We start from the raw sequence: 18,766 nt of genomic DNA, 5'->3' as shown, positions 1-18,766 counted from the left end.
TTAATTAACAGCACATTAATTGCTTGAATGCATGAGCGTGAAGTTGCTCCTCAAACATGATCTTAGAGGGGAAACACTGGTTCTGTTGTGGGATCTCAGGAGTAATAACAGATTTAAACATCCTGCTGATTTTTTATTTGCTTTTTCATCAGGCCATTGGCATTTAAATTCACATGATTTAGCAGACACTTTTGTCCAAAGTGACATACAAGTGAGGCAAACATTCATACTGTTAAGAAGCTAGTACAGTAAGGCTAATGTAGCTTCACGAATGCAGTCAGGGTAATGCAGCTAGGCTACTGTAGCTAGACTGAGCTTCCTATGAATGCCCAGATACGAGTGTATGCAGTACTGAAGCAATTGCTACACAGCATGTTCCAAACCCAATTTAATTTGCGACAGTTGAGCCTGTGGAACCAATGTAAGGCGTTTGATGCGAACTCTGAGAAATTAACAACAAATGTGGGGGAGGAGATCATTCATGACAGGGGGCAGAGTTGGTCACAATGATCTGAATGTTCCATCATCATGCTGCTGCTTTGTTAACACACCATGTGACATGAGTGCAGACTGACCCCTTCTCCGGAACTCTGTTTGTTTCATTTGGGCCTGCAAATGAACTACGAATTAAAGATGCAGGGTTAGTTCCTACCTGTAACACGATCTGTCGTGGACAAGTAGCAGGGGTGACTTTACTACCTTTAGCCAACTAATTAGAAAATAACTCTAAAAAGCAGAGAGTAAAAAGGGCTTTCGGAAACACAGCACGGCGAGAAGGAAACCTCTGGAGGTAACGCCCTGACATCCAGAAAGGTTTGTGAAACTTTGACATGGAAATAAGAGACACATCAAACGGGAGGCTAATGTCAAACACCTCCTGTCATCTCTCACTCCGCGAGTCACTTAAAAAAAGGTGATTTGGAGGGAACTGAAACACGGGTGGTACTTATGGAGTCTGACAGGGGAGATCTGATGTGAACGCTGGGTACCACTGCTGATGTTGCACAGAATAACTTCTGGAAGGTTCTGAGGTTGAACCTGAGTGGAAACAGACGCTGGCTTTGGTGTGGGTACCACATCCATGAAATGTGAGTCCCAGAGAGTCCTGTCTACTCCCAGTGTGTTGGTTCATGGATTTCGCCTTGATTGTTTGAGCTAGGAGATGGCTTTGTAATTCCGCAAGAGTCGCACCACTGGGACAGCCTGAGGGCGCAACGGTCTTTGAAGGACATGTTGATGGACTCCTCCGACTGAGCAAAACCTCGAATACTGCAACACCACCTCCTCCCCACCCACCCCCCCCATTTACTCCCATGTTGGTCTGGCCCAAAAGCAGTGAGGAGTTTTGTGGTTAAGGGGCTGAGAAAGATCACCTGTTCGACTGGCAAGTAGAACCCAAGGGGATCTACAAGTAGGTGTTTGGCCTGAAATGCTTCTGTAAAAATATCACTCTGCATAATGCGATATGCCCTGCGACCCTGACCAAAATAAGCGGTTGCAAGATGAATGGATGGATAGATAATGCAATACACTGTAAAACTTGCTTAATGCTATATATAACAGCAAGGTATAATCTAGTATTAGCAATAGTGTCACATACATGACCAGCATAGGGGGAAGCATCGTAATGAGACCATCTCACATCTGCCAATCTAATTAGTTTTTCTAATCCTTATCTATTTAATAAGGACTATCAAAAAGATATCTGTCTTATTGCTTTTTCTAAGATTTACAAAGTAATCGGCAATTCATTAACAAAAGTATCACGGAGACAGTTCAATTATAATCAGGTCACAGAGTGATTACATATACATTGACCCAGACGGACCCCGCACCATTAAAACATGCTTCATAAAAAAAATGAAATATGGAAACAAAGTTGTCCACAGGTGCAGAAATGGTTTTTTTTTCTACAGTTAATAGGAATCACTCTCGTTATGGATCTAAAAAGCACCAGGTGCATTCTGGGTAATGCTGTAGGCCATATATTACCCAACCTGTCAAAGTCACTAAAAGAAGCTGAGCTATCTTGAAGGCACAGAGCGGGTGTGGAGATGCTGTTGGGATTGTAGCCTGGGTGTTGCCTCAGAAGATCTTCAACTTTCTGCCAAGAGCCAGGGTAGGACGAGACACTGGGGGTTTGCTAATCATTGCTCGGCATCTAGTTTCGTTGGCTTCGCCTTTGTCCCCTGCCCTCCCCCTCCCCCAACACCAAGAGCGCCTGCTCCTCTATAATGGAAACATCCTCCATCCTATGAAGTCTGAGCCCTAAAGGTCAGCAGAGCCTTTCTGCACAGTGCCGTTAAAATGAGTTGTACTTTGGGCTGTAACCTTGGGTGCCAATCAGTCGCGAATGTGACGGCGAGGAAGCGATGACTTACTCATTCTTCTCCAGCATCAGGAGCAGCTGCGTCTCTTCGGCCTCCAGCGATACCGTCACTGATGCAGGATGGGTCTGGAAAAAAACAAGTGGGCCGAGGACGGTGACATGAGGAACCCCGGTCCAGTGCCCCAAGGGAGCAAGATGATACCTTCACATTACATTTTATTTATTTAGCAGGCCTCGCTTAGGGGCCCAGCAGCGAATTCACACAGAGTCGCACACCTCCCTCCTGTGATGATGGATGGGAAAGCAGGAGGGAGAATATTTACCTTCTGAGTCACGACCTCACAAACCCACCGGCATGAGCATGATCTAATATATCTGTCTGCATGAATCCATGTCTGTACTCCCCTTATTTAACCTGTTATGGTCATTTAACTCGCTGTTTCAGTAATGGTCGGTGTTCACCAGCCCTTCTGATAGATTGTTGAAAATAAGGTGAACTTTCAAGATGGTTGCTTTGAGTACGCCCCGTTACCAACAGCAATACTCCATTGACTGTCCCTAGTTCCTTGTCTACATTGTTCTCAGCATCTAATGTTCTGTCACTAGGGGATCATCCTCCCTATCACAGGATGACTGCAAAAGGGACCACGAAGCTCCCAGCAGATGCTGACACTCCTGCTTAGCACATTTTCATTAAGCATTTGAGGGATTTTCTTCTTTTTTTTCAGTCTTTGGCCCCGTTAATCTCACCGCAGCATCAGATTATCGCAGTTACGTGGTTGTCAATGGTTTGTTGTAAGCAAGTGTGCATGGGAGAGCTGCGTTGAGGGGGAGGGGTAGGAGTTACGGTGGGCACATCGCAGTACAAAGGAATAGCACAGATCATCGGAATTCAGAAACGCTGGGACACACATGTGGCCCCCAGGGACCAAAAGCGGCCAACCCCCCCACCTCTGCGCTGAGGGCCGGGGCTGTGGGGCCACACATTGTGTTGTAGAAAAGACTGTTTCCACACAGAGCTTGGACACCGAGAGGTGCTGAAAGGCGGCTGTGTGCATTTAGGCCTAAATTTGTGCTCTTGTAGCAGACGTCGAAAATAACTCTCGTCGGTGATTGCACCGACACTTAGGCTCCCACCCTGGCTGTTTAACTACAGCCCCCACCACGTGAACCTTGGGAAACCTGAGGAAAAAATGAAATATATGTAAAAGGATTGAGTCAATGTGTTAGCCTTGAAAAGTTCTACATTACAACACGTTATATGGCTTTCCACGCGTGATTAATGCATTACATCCAGACGCATTACGCACTTCAACTTCAAAGAGTTACCAAACTCCACATGTAATACCCCCCCCCCCCCCCCCCTCCTTGGACCAGCACTTCCTTAACGCAGGAAATAGCACAAACCTGCTCAGTTGCTCTTTGGAAATAGGAGCCCACACGAATGATCCCCACTGATCCGAAACATTAGCTTATTACGCTGTTTCACTAAGTTCAAACATTTCACCAACAGTGGAAATCGGCATCTGTAACTCTTTAGGACTCGGACCTCCACATTCGGTCGTGTGACACAGGACGATCCCCAAAGACCTGTTAGATGTGTTGAGCACTGCAGAACATTTGAATACCCAACCAGAACCATGGACTCATGGTGTGAACAGTGCTACTTAAGCCCAATAAGCTGCAGTGATGGCCTATTCCAACATTTAAGACAAGATCGCTCTCTTTGATAATTGGGCAACAGGCCTACTTTTCCCCAAGCCCCCCCAAAATCTAACCTAGTTTTCTTTTTACCTTTTTCTCGCTGATCCAGCTAAGTTCTACATCTCTTTCAGCCCCGGCTGTTCATATAATATATGGCTGTGAAGTTGAGGGACTTTTCCACGGTCTGGCTATGCAGGACTGGTCCATGCTTCATCGGGAACAGAGGGGTTATTTTAAGGATGAGCTTCTATTATATACCGGGCAGTGAAATGGGTAGAACTAAACAGAAAATGATTTCCAGACACACGTCGTCTCTGATTATGCTCTTGAGTCAAGTGCACCAAAGTGCTGTTAATCCCTATGAAGAAATATAATTTTTCATCCTTAGCGGGTTCATCATCGGAGCCGCTCTCCCAGACAGACAGGCCCTCTGTGGCGGATCTGTGCCGAGGCAGGCTGGGTGACGCGTTTGAGGTACTCACCATGGCTGTCAGGAGGCTCAACGGCTGTCTTTCACCGTGCATGATCAGGAAGGGCTCTGTGGTGCTGTGAGTGGCAGACCCGCGCCGCGACCCTCCGGGACGACCTCCTGTGGAGCACAGCAGACGGTGTCATTAGCTCTGGGGAGGCAGGAGGCTTCCGTCCACCAATCCACCAGGGTGCAGAAGCACCTGCAGTATCACTGTAAAAAGCCCTTCACACTTAAGCAGTACACACTGACCTCGAACACCCTTTCACATGTTAGCGGTAGTAAAATGGGTGTAAACTGTGGAATAATTTATGCTTTAACCATGAGATAAGTTAGGTATCATGCTGAAATCTAAAATAAAACTTGGAGATATCTCATTCACTTTCCATAGGAAAATGAAAAAGTATGTCCATCTGATTTTTCCAGATTTTGTATGAATAAATACACATGCTGATTATTACAGTGTAAACTTTATGTTCTCATTTTTGTTCCCAGATGGTTTGACTCTCTAAAGCCATGGATGGATCACAGCTAATTAGTGCTTTTAGCTTTGTGAGACAGACACTCTCTTAATCACCATAATCATCATACATCCAGAGCTCTTTCCTGATATTTTTCCCTATAGAAACTGATCCCCAGCTGTCTGCCTCCACATGTCAGCGTGGCGATGACATCACGTTCGCCGGCCGTGGAACGCAAGGGCGCCCGGGGCGTGTGACGGCACAGAGAAGGTTCCACTGATGTACGTGTGACCCCCCCCCCCCCCCCCCCACGCCTCTCTGTCCTATCCTCCAATGCAGAACCTCCCCCAATTCAAAGGGGTTGGGGCATCTGAGCTAACAGCCTGGTCGTTATAAACAGGAGTGAAGCATGGCAGATCGGGGCAGGGGGTCAACCAGCATGTCAAAATCTTCCTTGAGGAAAAACAGCAGGTCACTTCAAAGGGGCCCTTTATACCCGACCTGCTTTTCTGTGTTTTTTAGTTATATTTTACACTTACATCTATTTTTTTGTCTTCTGTGTCTGTCTGTCTCCTTCCGAGTCTGAATGCAAAATGCTTGCATATGGGCCGTAAGCAGAACCGCGTTTGCATTGCAGATGGAAATGACCCCCCCGCCACCTAAAGCCACTGCTCCATCCCCTCCACCCAGTCCTCTCTGTCCTCCTGACCCTGTTCCCTCGACAAATCGCCCCCACTAGGTGAGTTTTCTCCCCCGTCATTCGCAGTACAGTCTTTCCCAGCCTCCTATAAGGGAGGGACTTCAGCTACACTCCCCTCCAAGGGCCAAATGCCAGATCACCCCCACCCCCACCAAATAAAACAAAGACTGTGGCATGCCCGCAAACTCATGACAACAGCGGGGTTGTTATTGTGGGACCAGAGAAACATGTGGGGGGGGGGGGGGGGAGGCTCAGTTTATACTTTGGATTAAAGGCAATTCTCACTTATAAATGGAGAGATCAGGGAGAGTCCAGTTTGTTTTCTGCGCCTCAGACCAGACGACTTGTAATTATCCTCTTGGGCGTTTAGCTAATAACAATTCTGTGGGTTTATTTTAAATCTATAAAATGTGCCTTAAGGTCTTTTTTATTTAGTTCTCTGTCCTGTGACCCAGTGCTGCTTCTCTCTTATGTTGTAGTGATCAAATTCTATGTTGTGTATTTGCTGGAAATCAAATGAGGGCCGTCACATCTTATCTCCGCCCCCTAATTAGTCCTCCGTGAGAATTCCGTCTCTGCTGCTGAAAGCTGGAGGCATGTGATTATTCTCACGGGCCCAGGCACGTCAGCTGCAGACTCCGGGGATTGCCAGACCGCCTTCCCGTATATCTCTGCTGGCAGGCCGCTCAGTAGGCCTGCCACGGACCCCGTTCCCACCGCCGGCATCGCGGGACGGAGACACTCCGCCGTGTTTTTATTAAGCCTGCGGGGTGCGGCAACGTTTCGCCTCCTGTCAAGAACTCAAAAACAATAAATTCACTGCGAGCTTTTGTTTTTCCTTCCCGCCAAATAAGCTGAAAAGTAAGACAGACTCATCTCCCATCTCCTGTCCTGTAAAAGAAACAAATGTGAATGATGTCTGACCCATACAATCAATGGGGAGATCTGTGAAAAAATGATGCTCGGGGCTGGGGGGGGATGCAGCTGGAGACAGCCCAGGTATCAGTGGCTCATTCTGACTGGTTTCATATTAAATTACCCACAGAGACCCCCCCTGCAGCTAGAGGTCCCCTTGCACACGACCCCTGATCCTGAAATACCCTTTAATTGGTTGCCTTTGACCAGCACTCAACTTTGACCTTCAAAACATGTTCAGAACACATCAGGAAAGTTCCAGAATGCATCTCTTCATCAATTTATGAGAGTCACTACGGACTCTCCCAGCTCCCAGGGCCTGTAATAAAGTCCCACTCTTAAGGAAAAAGGATTCAATCAGCCGAGTTAGACTGAATTAAATTGGATTAAAACAGTCACATTGAACGGGTAAAGAGACTGCGGAGATGGCTGGGTCTCTGGGGCCGGGCTGTCAAACCACGCGGGCGGCTCATCGCTCATCCTTACCTTTATGGCATCCGTGTCTCTCGCCGTCAGACACGCGCCTTTAACGGACTATGACACGGGGTAAACGCACCTTGCGGTCTTCTGCACTCGCTACAGGGGGGCAGTCCCCCCCCCTCCCCCCACCATCAGCCTCCTCCGGTCTCTCAGCGCCACGCTGCTTATCTGGGCTGCTCTCGTCTCAGTACAGACGCTCCCTGGCTTACGATGGTCCGCGTTACGATATTTCGACTTTACGACGGGTTAATGTTCTTCAGTTTCAGTACATTATTCAATAAATTACATGCGATACTCCACATTTTGCCCAACCGTGGGCTAATGCAATTGTTCTAAGCATGTTTAAGGTAGGTTACCGTAGGCTATGATGTTTGTTAGGTTAGGTATGCTGTATTAAAATGCATTTTTGCCTCACATAACCCCGTCGTAACTCAGGGAGAGGCTGTACTAACTTTCTTACGTGTCAGAATTTATAAGTTCTACACACATAGACACCTGCACCTAGACACAGACGAGGGCCCAGCACCCCGGCACGTCACAAATGTCTTGTTTGGCCCTTAAGAAGCGCCACCAGACAGGCCCTGTCCTGCAGAGATTAGCCTCCGATACTCTGAGGTGTATTTTATTTCTAACGCCTGTCTGAGAGTGTAAACTCTGAGTACTTCAAAGCCGAGACCCCCAACCCCCGAGAGCTAAAATTACAGGTCAGCCGCCTGAACTGGGCTGCTGGGATGGGGGGGGTTCCTGGTCAGCCTGCCTACTGAAGCCTAAAGCTGCTGGACCGAGGGCTCAAAGGTATCCGCGAGCCTCCTAGCGTGGTTACTGACCTATTATCAGTAGCCACTCATCCAATCAAGGCTGCTGTATGTGGAGGGGGCGTGGCCACTGCAGGAGGGAGGGTCAGGTGACCAAAGTTTCGTTCCCTACCAAGTGTTGGGTAAAAACCATCCATTACTGGCAGAAGTGGAAAGTTCAGGTCCGGACCGTACAAATAGACACCAAGGTTTTGTTTGCATTTTGTTGCTCAGCTGGTTGGTTGAAACAAAACCTTGGTCTGGATTTGTACTTCCTGGACCTGAACTTTCCACCTCTGTTTATGACGGATTACTTTTGTGAGTAACTTCCCCAACACTGTCCCTACGTAACAAACTGACTTCTTTCCTTTCATGCTTCATTGATGTGCTGTTCAACCCCCTTCCCGGGAAAAATGACGCCCCTCTGTCAGGTCTCAGGGCCGAGTGCTGCCGGACTCAGAGCCCCTGTACTGGCGGAGATGACAAGTAAGACTGTCTCCCTAGCAGAGTTACGGAGAGGGCACTGCCGCCCCCACACACACACACACACACACACGTGCCGAGCTGGAGTATACCCTTCCCATCATGCACCCCGCTGTGTTACATGACTCACCCAGGAAGAGATGTTTGACTCAACAGCAGGTGAGGTAATGATCTCGCTTTCCCACCAGGAGAGCCACCCCCCACAGATAAGGAAGCAGACATGTCACAGTTTGCCCCCCCACCTGTCACTGAGGTCGGCCGGTGGTCAGCCACGTGACATCTGGGCCCCACACTACCGCTGAACCTGTGCTTCCTCCGGCCTGAGCTCGCAGGCTGCGACAGGCTCACTGATTTGCTCCTTTATGCATTTATATTTGTATTGTAATCTGCATCAATCTTTCAAGAACCCCCCTCCCCCCCTGCACCCCACATCAAACATACAAAAAAACTGGGACACCGATGACCGATGTAATTTTCCCAAAAGAATGTCACTTTCACAGCGCGGCGCCCTCTGCTGGAGGCCAGATTATTTACTTTTCTGTGACAGCATAAAGCCATGCATCCTCTTTCTTCCTCTCCAACAGCTCTGTTCTGCGGACCTGATCAATATTTTTTTATTATAACCTACAAGGAGGATTCCGCTGGAAATGTATACATTTTTTAAAAATCCCAGCATCCTCAGTAGGGCGAGATTAAGGGACTGCATGTCGTGACCATCCGCTGCACAGAGGAACTTAATATGCTACTCCCCATGCACTCTGCATGAGGGTGGATGCATCGTCCATGGTGACGGTGTGCACGGTAACAGTGGGCACGGTAACAGCACAGCCCCATTGCGTAAGCTAATATCCACTCACACGCCCGCCTCAGGTGTTACATTCTGGCAGGAAACTTGGGCTAAAAAGTGGCTTTTATATATGGGGGGGGAAGCCGCTGCCCCACACAGACGGGGATGATTATATATTTGGACTCAGACAGCCCATACCTGTGTGTAAATTAGGGCATGTGTGTGTGTGTGTGTGTGTGTGTGCGTGTGTGTGTGTGTGTATGTGTGCTGTATGTAGAGGCCCCTCAGAGGGAAGAGCAAGCATCAGCCCAGACATCAGTTCTCCATAGTCTCCTGGTTTCTTCTGGCCCGACAAAGAGCAGCTTTAAGCAGCCATCAGCTTCAGGTTCCTGCTGAAGCTGGCTGAATTTCCAATACGTCCACCTCACATTTTTGCATCCTTAGGTGGTACTTTTTCCAAGTACCTTACCCATGGGGTCCGCAACAAGGACCTTCCTGGGAATGGAACCAACAACCTTCTGTCCATTTTCCTTCACTCTAGTCCAAACCAGGGTCCAGATAAGAGGGACATTTCCACATTGAGTTCATAGACTGAGTGCTACTGCAAGGTCGTACAGTGGAAAGTTCTGCATGGCGATTGTATCATACTGTAAATAAATATTGGAAAAGCACAATAACAGGGTATGAAGTACCCATCTGTTTTGGTACAGAATTCTCCGATGGGCCCTAGAGTCCAAAATGAAGTGTTTTCCATCTACAGCCCATAATAGTCTATGCATCTGTGTCCTCATGTGTTACATCATTTGCGGAATACAAATCCCGTTCTTTTTGGTCCCGATTAAGCTAGTTAGGCTCTTTTTTAATTTAACTAATCCTTCAGAATCCAGCGGCCGTTTGTGCATCTCCGCATGTTGACATCGTCTAACGCTGGTTTTATCCGACCGGACGCCATGTGATCAGTTAGTGCCATAGCTGCTAATCATTTTAACTAGGCCAGGGTCTGCAACTGTCGCAGCATGCGACCACATCACGTCCCCCCCCCCCCCCCCCCCAACTATGGGCTCCTGGTTATAACAGATAAACAAACAAATCCAGTCTCATTCGGCTCCTTCCAAATCCTTCACTGTTTTGCCCAACATGGAGCTAACACAGCGGCACTGAGCCTACAGACAGCCTCAAAATACTCTCCCTCCCACGCGTGAAACCACGTTTTTTTTTTTCTCTCTTCATTGACACGCTCCTCACTCCCCAGCCTGCAGCACCTCGGGGATCTAAACTTACTCCCCAGCATTGAAGGGGAGGCTGATGGGCACAGCGCGGACAACCTGACTGCCGCTCGCCCTGACGGACAGCAAATTAACCGCGAGCACATCGCTTCACTCTGCCGTATTTTGCACCCCAGCCCCCCCCCAGCCCCCCCCCAGCCCCCCCCGGAATATAAACTCAAGTGACGGGAGCCATCCTGACAGGACGGCATCCTACCAAAATAAGCAGAATTGCACTGGGGGCATCTGAGCTGTCATGACCCCCCCCCCCCCGATGATTTAATAGGACATGGGGTGCACGAGTGGCTGGAACACCAGTGCTGACCTTTTGACCTTTGACCTCGTCTGCATAAACATGCAACAGCATGAAAACACGGTTCAGATTCCAAAAGTGATAAAACTGCCCCTCCCCCGCTTCCCCATCTTACACCCCATGGACACTCTTGCAACCTCAAAACCAATGGCTGACAGATGACTGGCCCCCAACATTCCATCCTCACGCAGACGGCCGTCTCACGCAAGAAGACGCAGCCCACTAGGCCTTTGTCTAGGAAAACGCCGGATAATCAGTCATCCGCTTGTGACACTTTAACCCGACACGCCTTGTGTCAGAAGAGCAGCCCCTTTACGCATCCCCCTTTGCATGGCATCCCAAAACACGCTTTGTATGCACAAGCCCACTGTGCAGAGAACAGGGACAGGGGCAGGAACCCAGCTCCCTGGGTCGCATCCCAGAGGCCTCCTTATGCCGCATTCATGGCCAGTTATAAAGTGTATTAATAGCTGGAAGCTACAAGTTGTTTTGGACAGAGATAAATAAATGTAACGTAAGCAGAAACTAAGACTATGCGTATATAATGTAGTGCAGGGGTATCATTAGGCATCATTAAAATGTTTTTTACCCCGCAAATAAACGTGTGTTTATTGGTTTAAGAATAGTTGGCCAACCCCCACTAAATTCTCAGCGCTCCTATCCATTCATCTCTAACCCCGGCTCTGACTTAATGCATATATTTTATTTTCCATCTATGATCAATACGCTCTCAGTGAGAGTAGTACCTGTTTCTTGTCTCTGTTGGTGCTGGAAACAGTACATAAAGAGGTCCAGACTCATCTAAAGGGCTCCGACCCCCCAGGAGCAGCATACTTATGGCTGGGGCCAGAGTTCTGTTAGAGCAGACTGATTACTATATGAACCCCCCCCCCCCCCCTCCGGTAAGGTCAGGGAGGCGGCGAGATCTCTGGCATGGGGCTGAGCAATCGCTGCTTTCAGTGAGTCACCGAGCCCAGCCAGGCAGCCACCGCATGACAATGACCCCCAGGTGGCACGATCCACCCCAAGCTGTTTGCTGCGGAAGCTGGGAAAGGAGGAAGGAAGGAGGTCCAGCCGCCGGACAGACGCTTCCTGGCCTCCATAAGCGCCTTTTGGTGTTTTCCTTCTTTTTTTTGCGAGGAGTAAATGTCCAGTGCCAGAGGATGGACCCTGTCCATGCAGTGACCTACTCAGCCGTATCTCCAGGCTCAGAGGTCCCACGTGAGCCGACACGACAGCCTCTACACCCCTGCGTCGCTCACAGGTGAGCTCACCTTCTTTTAAAAGCGCCCCCTCTAGGCGTGGGGGGGGGGGGCAAGGACACTCCCGCACGTCACAGTCGGCTGCGACTTCACCCCCACTGCGACCGTCACTTCCTGCCTCGAGACTCTGCAGGACTGAGTGACTCACTGCCTCAGACATCCGACATGGCCACTGGACCGAGCCTCCGGGAAAGTGGACGGAAACGCAGGACCAGGCGTGGGCCAGGAAACCGTGACGCCCCAGGTGACAAACGCCCGGCTGCACCAACCGAGAAGCGTCACCCACTGCTCAAAAAACTCCCTTTTTTTCAGCCATTCCTGACGTGTCCCCAAGGCCCCCCCCCCCCCCCCCCCGGCACCTGCAGGTGATTTTCACTCTGGAAACCCATTAACCTCACAGATCGTAGGACTGACGTTGCTCGTAACCCCTTTGCGGGGCTTTAAAAAATCACCAAATGCTCCTTCACACCCAGCAAGCCAAACGTTTGCACCTGTGTTTATTTTACAAGCCAAGCGGCTGCTGTGTCACGAGGACAATGACGACTCCGGGTTCCTTTTTAAAGGCTGTCGAGTGAGCAGTACAGACCTTTCATGTTACATTAATGCAATACGGCGCATATTGTGTATTTTTTTAGAGGAATATCGTGCCCTTCTGTGTAGCTGTTCATGGTCTGATAAATGTATTCCATATAAATCCAGTATATCCCAGCTTGTACAAGGTGCGGCGTGTCCACACTCCAGCAGGGCGGCGCCTTTCACCTGGACCCTTGCTGGAACCCGGATCAAATGGAAACAATTCAGACCCCACAGTCGGAGACCCTGCTGTTGTGTCAACAGCCCCCCCCCCCCAACACACACACACCGTCTTGCCTCGCCCCCTCCCTGGAACCTCACTGCGCCCCAATTCCACGGCTCACACCAACACTTCCTCCTTCCTACACTCTCATTCTCCATTCTTGGGAGAAATACCTGGCCCCAGAGGCCACAGTCACATCACTGTGGCTCCTCCCCTTCTCATGAGTCCCGCCCTTTTCACATCCCGGACACTCTAGGCTCCGACAGCACGATGCTCCATCACGGAATGCGTGCATAACAATCCGAAGACGGTCGCGTCTCGTTCCGGAGGTAAAGCCGCCCTTTACAATTCGACATCATGATCCTAAGTCATCTCACCTATCCAAAACAAAAATAAACTAAAACGTTCAGTCAATAATATCTAAAACCTCATAAATATACGCTGACAGAAACTGGACCTTTGAAAAAAAGTCAGTCCAGCAGATGAACAGGAAAGCATCTGTTTAGGCGAGATAAGATACTTCCATTTGTTATTTTTATGAGTATAGGTACATAGAATTTTTTTCACATATCACATCTTGCATTCCTATGAGACACACAGATAATGATGAGAGCAAAACCTGGGGTCACAGCGCATGTCCGGCGGTTTATCCCTGGATCACTGTTCAGAGATAACAGCCCGTCAGTAATATTATTACTTTTCTGGCCATGGGATTTGAACTAGCAACCTTCTGGACATTGGAACAGATTCTTAACCACACAAGTCCTACGTTTAAGAATGTATTTCTTTACTTTCAGAATGGAAGACACGTCCAATGGGGAGAAATGGGAGCCGTTTGCAGTCAGTTCTGGAAACGGCTTTTCAAAGCACTAACATCGAAAACATTCCTTAAAGATAACATCGTGATTTCCAGTAGGTATTTCAGATTCAGTATGATTTTAAGGACTGTTAAAAACGCAGGCATGTAGAAACACTTGGAAAGAGTTTGTCATCATACTTTAAGTAGAAACCACCCTGATGCAATCGCAAATTTACAGTGTTTTTTTTTTAGGTTTCTTGTTTACGGACAATAATCATAAGACTGCGGTCCAGAACTGATCCCACTTCAAATGTGCTTCTCCGTTTCCCACATGTCATCTCCGGGAAATCGCGCGCCGTCAAATCCCTCATGCCGTGCATTGTGGGTATAAAGCTAAACACACTCAACCATGCATTGTAAAGTGGTCTGTCAAGATGAGCCGCAGGAGCTATTTATTACCGGCTCCCATTCAAGTGTTGGGATGCAAGCAATTTAACAAGTCAGGGAAACAATATAGGCGAGGCGCATGGTAATCAGCGGAGCGCCAAACACGGTATACGATGGCCCTAATTCATCATATACTATTTGAGAACAAAATGTCACAAATGTGGACAAATAGATTAAACATGAGATGGAAAAATAAAACACAAATAAGAGAGCGGTTAATGCCATGTAGAGCACGGATATCCTCAGAGGACGACCTTTTCGTCCCATTTCCTGCATCTTTCCTTCACTACACCCAAAACGATCGGGTCACGCTAAATTTAACTCGCATCCACATATTACGGGAGTAATTAGCGGCGTAAACATTGGAAACACAGTAAATCAAACTTTTAAAGTAGGCACGCGTCCGTCGGGCATTGAAGCTGTGAGTATGGTGCCAGTTGTAGGCTGGATCACAGCCCACATGTGTCCGCCGTGAACCTGGAAATGACCCACCGACGGCGCTCGATCTCCGCCCCGTGCCTCTCAGCCCCGCCGGCTGTCAGCTTAGGCTGAGCCGGTGCGACGGACCAAAGCACATCCGGCATAGATCTCAAAGCATGTTATATACAGACTAATGCATTTATGCTTCTATACATTTACCTAAAAAGTGCGTGTATTTTAAATCAATAATACACACATGTTTAAGGATTCTGTAATGTTCACTCGCCTGTATGTCAAAACAAAGGGTTAAAACCAGAATTAATGCTCCTTTTTACATCCTATACCCATTGTGGTAAATAAATAAGTAAATATTATGAACAACTAATTGCATTTGTTTTATTTCACAGAAATTCCCGGAGGCGAGGATTTAATTTCTGGTGACATTTAATTTTTATATTTTTTTAAGTATTTGACACAGAAGCACGAACGCAATCCTGTGAATAACGAGCTGCTGCATTTCCAGACTGACCCCAAGCAAAATACTCAGCGACCGTGCAAATTTGCATTTCCGAAACGGGTTGGGTGGTTCTGTAGCAAAAACAGACAAAACGATGCCAAAATGCTCGTGTCAGAAAACGCATCAATTACTTTCCCGCATAACTCAAGAAGACATTGAAATCTGCCACCATTTATCGTCGGATCTTACGAATCTTTAAGAATTTTTAAATAATGCTTGCTTCGATCGCACCTTCTTTGCAAGTTAGTAAGGGCAACTTTTTCTTTCAGATTTCGTGATGAAAAATATGCATCCTTGGTAGAAAAATATTAATGGACAGTCTGACCGTGTGGTTCAATTAAAAAACGCGTGTCTGTATATTGCTACCTACAGCACTCACATCAAGTTGGACTGGTGTAGTTTATAGAAATAAATAAATAACTGTAGTCTCAAAACAAAAGAAAGCAAGATTTGAGCTAGGAACAGAGATCAGGAGCAGATTATTCAGTTCACAATGGAAGAACAACTTGCCGATCGCATGCTTTGAATGTCATCAATATGTCATCACATATAGTCACACAGGGTACATACGGTGGTATGGATGTACTCTTACCTCCAGTCGGGCTGGGTGGCACATCGCCGCAGCAGCACCTCGCCGACAACGACACGAGGAACAGGACGGTCAGAATTTCAAAGTTTTCGTTCCGCTGCCGGATGGTCATATCGCCCGGCTTGGGAAGAAAATGCGATGAAATCCCTTCACAGCGGCTCCACCATAATATGAGAATGGAACAGCTGATGGGCAGAATTTAAGAGAGGCGCAGCTGGAGATATCCCGCAGAGCCGCGGCTGCATGCGAACTCATCAACTTTAAGTCAGGTCTAAAGTCCGAGGAAGAGGTGCGTGAGAAAGCGGGCGAAGAGCGACAGAGAGGGGACAGCACGGTGCAGATGGCATGTGGCTCTCGCAGACATCGGATCAAGCTGTTTTTACAGTGAAGCGAAGTCATGTCTTCAAGTGCGACCATGTGCGTTGTCAAAGGCGTCCGCGGGGTCCTAAAGCCGATCCACATGCTTAAGGGATGACGGACACGGCACGTTTTTTTTGGAGTGATGTTGGCTTGTCCAAACTCTACACAAATCCAACCGTCTATCTGCAAACCTAATCATGAGCATGAGGTGTGGGAGCGGAAGCACAGGGCACAGCGCTGGGGTACACCCTGAATGGGATGCCAGGGCACACAATAGCAATCAGCCAAACTGTATTTTCTTCACAATGAGAAACCAGCACAACCCCAGATGTGCGAGCGTGCTTGAGAGCCCTCCAACTCAAATTCTGCAAATTGTTACAATCCAAGAACCCTGATTTATGTCAAATTTTGCAAAAACGCATTTGATATTGCATTTTGTATTCAGAAATGTCTGTTATGATTATTGCAGTCTATTCCTCAATTGTTACTTCATCCATCCATCCATCCATCCATCCATCCATCATCCAAAGACTTATCCTAGGCAGGGCTGTAGTTGAGCCTGGTATCTACCGCAGGCACTACAGCGAACAAGCCTGAGATACACCTTGGTCCGCATGCCAATGAATCACAGAACCACACTAACACACACAGCGATGCACTACAGGCGATTTAGAGGTGTTAATTCACCAGACTGCATGTTTTTGGCCGGCGAGAGAGCACTGGGTTACCTGGAGGACAGGAAACTTGCGCTACATGAATCATTTACCTGCATTTCAATGGTTTATCATGGACAGGGTCATGGGTGTCCATCTTTCACATTTAATTAAAAAAACGCTTTCATAAAGCATGAAGCAGCTTCCTGCTTGAACTAACCAGCCACCTCAAACATGCAGAAGTGTTGCGGAGTTCCTGGTGTGCTCAGGGAGCGCCTAGCCGGCATCCCACGTGCTTCACCTCCAACAGGCCAGCAGATGCTGTGGTTCCACTCTGCTTGATACGGAGCTGCGTGACGTGACGCCCGCATAGCTGCCCGTTCTCCCACGGCCGCGGGCAGATGTCTGGGGCCGAGCCCACACCTGAGGCACCTTGGAAATGGTGAAGATGGAGCGATTCCAGGGAGTATCGATTAACTCAAGCTTCGAGCCACAAGTTAATTCACAATGTGACATCAAGTAAAAATTAATTACTTTATAACATTTTTTAATCAATTATGTTAGAGTCCTGCCCTGTGACGGGCACCACGTCCTGAGTTATTCACTGCCTTGCTCCCAAACACTGCCAGAAAAATGGGTACAGCCCTGGTACAGTTTTGTTCCCCAGGGTACAAATAGGGTATAGCATGTACCCCAATGGTACAAAAATGCTCACCAGAGTCTATTTCTGTACCTTAAATTAGACTAAAAGGTACATTTCTCTACAGGTAGGGTACAAGTGGCAGACCCTTGAGGGTACAGCCCCACTGGCAAGTAATTGTACCCTCAAAGGACTTTTTTGTGACAATGTAGCTTCCAGGATAGGCTCCGGACCCCCGCAACCATGCATAGAACAAGTGGGTACAGAAAATGGATGGATGGATTGATGGATGGATATTAGAGTACTCTACTGGAGGGAGGGACTGTAGAGCAGTGGGGTGGCCCAGTGAGTAATACTGCTGCCTTACACCTCCAGGTGGGGGCGCCGGAGGGGGGTGGATACTCCGGTAGATCTCGGGTACCCTGGGTGCTGAAACGGATGCCTCTGCTCAGCAAATCGTGCCCATGCTAGACCTTATATTTCTTTATATTGAAAGTGCCAAATCTGATTTGGGGGGCCAAATGGGATATTTTGTCTGGGGGGGGGTTTCTAGGTGAGCCCCTGACTCACAGGCCACTTTGAACACTGCGGCAGGAGGTTCGAATCCCACCCCGGCTCAGTGTGTGTGCAGTTTGCATGTTCTCACCCTGTTCCGCGGGCTTCCTGCTGATAGTCTGATTCCCTCTCACACTCCAAACTGGCATCTCTAAATTGCCTGTGTGTGAATGTGACAGCCTTGCGATGGACTGGCGTACCTGTGGAAGATGAGAGGACTAGCTTTCAGTCCACGTGATCTGTGTGCAGCTAGGGACACCATTTTAATGATTTCCAGCAAATTACCTCTAAAAGGGGGCGCAGATGGTTGAAACAACACAAAATCTTATCTGTCCCCTGCAGTTCTTCTCTCATCCTCTAGGGGGACTTACAGAGCCTTTATGTCAAGAATAAACTGACAGATCGTAATAAACAGCCGCCCATTCAGTCTGGGTACGTCCATGAAAACCCAGCTGACAACCTCAGTGGCCGCCACATGGACTGCCCCGGAGGGGGCTGGACCTCCCAGATGGTCCGTTTTGGCTGCTTTGGGTGCCCTGGGGGCCAGTGACTGCCTGGAATGCAGTGGCCATTCACCTGACTCCACTGCAAATGCCAGGATGTAAATACCTGCTCTTCTATTCATAATAGGCACATGCAGTATATAATATGTTGACATTTAGTTATCACATGTACTTAGCTAGGGCACAACAGCAGGCCCCAGTCCTGATTAAAGATATAATTTAGTCTTACAATCAGAACCTAATGCAGCTTCTTACAATCACAACCTGTCTTATTTCTGACCATTCCTGTAAACTTTGGCTATTTCCAGTTACAAGGTTGTCTTTCTGAATGAGTTATCTGCCCTTTGGTGCAAACAGAGATTTAGGACAGGGGATCTATCATGGCTAACCTCTACTTTTGAGTTATTTGATGCTTGATTTCCTCTGTAATGGGCCATATGGACAGCTTTCACATTCACCTACTCCCAAGATGGATGGACCAAGGGCAAAGGGTCAAGCCTCAGGTTAAGTCAACGGCATGTTGCA

The 18,766-nt window shown here is 48.2% G+C and overlaps 1 pseudogene; it reads right to left on the bottom strand.

Annotated features, from left to right (window-relative positions):
- Positions 1 to 15,957, bottom strand: part of LOC125715553 (disintegrin and metalloproteinase domain-containing protein 12-like) — a 67,309-nt pseudogene extending 51,352 nt beyond the window's left edge.
- Between the last annotated feature and the right edge of the window lie 2,809 nt (positions 15,958 to 18,766).

The sequence above is a fragment of the Brienomyrus brachyistius genome, chromosome 20 (assembly GCF_023856365.1).
Source record: "Brienomyrus brachyistius isolate T26 chromosome 20, BBRACH_0.4, whole genome shotgun sequence".
Taxonomy (NCBI): domain Eukaryota; kingdom Metazoa; phylum Chordata; class Actinopteri; order Osteoglossiformes; family Mormyridae; genus Brienomyrus; species Brienomyrus brachyistius.
Note: the sequence above shows the minus strand (reverse complement) of the source record. Positions and strands in the feature narration are given on the sequence as shown.